This window comes from Pseudomyrmex gracilis, unplaced genomic scaffold (assembly GCF_002006095.1).
Source record: "Pseudomyrmex gracilis isolate BER0280 unplaced genomic scaffold, ASM200609v1 scaffold_280, whole genome shotgun sequence".
Lineage (NCBI taxonomy): Eukaryota > Metazoa > Arthropoda > Insecta > Hymenoptera > Formicidae > Pseudomyrmex > Pseudomyrmex gracilis.
In genome coordinates, this window is record NW_018020864.1 from 181722 (window position 1) to 183873 (window position 2152).

The following is a 2152-nucleotide window of genomic DNA, read 5'->3' on the forward strand; positions in this document are numbered from 1 at the left end:
TGATCAATCACGTTGGTCGATTGGCTGATTTGACTCTGCAATTGGTCAATTCCACGAGATCTGATACTTGCGTTTAATGTAGAACGGCCTTTGAGTTCCACTTTTGTGGAAATACGGCTAAAACCAGCGGTTGAAACCGTTGTAAGAAACTACAATGGCATGGCCGCTCTCAAGTTTCTCTCTGGTGCTAGCTTATGTGGCTTAGGGTAAAATACAGTGCGTGAACTGTACATCTGGTATCAAATAAAAATCCCTATCGAGGAGAAACATGTATAGGGTGCACCTCCTAGAGCTTATACTCATGGAGAGGCCCTGCGACCGCAAAAAGGAGGAAAAGTCGCATTGCATCAGCCATGTTGGTTGGATGTGCGTAATTCTACTTTGAATATTTTTGGACAATTTTAGGTGTTTTTACACCACTTTTTTTATTATCATCGTAGTCTCTAGTCTAAACAAATACATAACTAGTAGTAATAATAAATCGAAGACTGGCGTATGCTCCTTCCTCACCGAGGCAAGAGCCATTACAGCAAAGAAGAAGAAGAAGACCGCAAGGAGGATCGACAAAGAGAGATATATTTTTCTGTTTCAACTGTAGCTACTTCTTATAGAAGAGAATAACAGAGAACACGGAGTGGGGGAGCCACAGTTGAGACAAAATATATCGAAATCATATATGTAATACTCCTATATTGCTAGTCGCGTATCTTCGCAATGAGAGGCACGAGGCCCGAGAAAGGGAGACGCACGAAGTCCAAATATGGGCATAGATGGTCGAGCGTCATTATGCGCAGGCGCATCTACCAAGTGACTGCGAGCGAGACAAAGCATTGGAAAGTGAGAGAAAGAACGCGAGAAAGAGAAATGCGCAAGCGTGCTTGAATGTTCACCGCATGCGCACAAAGCAGCTGGAGAGAGAGGCTACTATATTGTCTACACCGTAACGGTGAGCTTCAGGTCGGCACCGTACTAGCCACTGAACTCTATATACACTGGAATGCGCATCGAAGAAAATTCATGGCACAAATTGATCAGCGCCATTTTTGTTTGGCCTGGTATTTGAGCAAATCAGAAGCGGGTTTCACGCGCGGTCCCGCTATAATGTGGATGACGGAGATGAAAAAGTAACAAAATAGAAAAAGTTTCTTTAGGAGTTTGTAGTAAGAAATTTACGTAAAATTAATAAACAAAATTAATAAACAAATATGTATAAAAGGACTTTTGCTCGTTAATACGATATAAGTATAAATTTGCCCATTAATACAATGTAAAAACCTACCGTTTTTAAAATAGTAAAAAAGGCACAAACTACTCGCGCGCTTGTTACAAAATATCATTGTATCTTCAAACAAAATAATTTTATTTTAATTATTAAAAAAATGCAAATTATAAAAAATTCAATTATTGCAAAAATTCATTCAATACAATTTCAATTATAAATACAATTCAATACAATTCAATACAATTTCATTTCAATTATAAAAAAATGCAATATTATTTCTATCTACAACATCCTAACCTAACGATTTTCATCCTACATTGTTAATACATTCAACTGATATATTTCACACCAAAATCCTTATCTATGAAATGAACTCCCCTTTTCACTTCTCTGCCCACACCCGGACACACAACATCTCATGTCGCTAACTTGTAGCGGGTGGAACGCACTTCTGATTTGCTCAAATACCAGGCCAAACAAAAATGGCGCTGATCAATTTGTGCCACGTCTCGCTATGCTTGTTAGATGAAGATGCGCATTCCAGTGTATATAGAGTTCAGTGGTACTAGCAATATAGGAGTATTACATATATGATCGAAATATATCTCTCTTTGTCGATCCTCCCGGCGGAGCTCTCTCTATGGTTAGCATATAGGCAGGGCCTCTCCATGAGTATAAGCTCTATGGCGAGCAATAATTGTTAACTTATGCCGGAACCGGTAGAGTTTAACTATAGGATTTCAATACTTCTGTTTATACGCATTCGGCAATTTTGTATAAACAGACCCAGATAGCATGTGATATTCTCAGTATATTCTGAATACATACTAAATCTCCCATGTATATATATAATATTCTAAGAATGTACTGAGTATATCATACAAAGTAGATGAAGATATTCGTATATTTTGAGTACATTCTGAGGATATC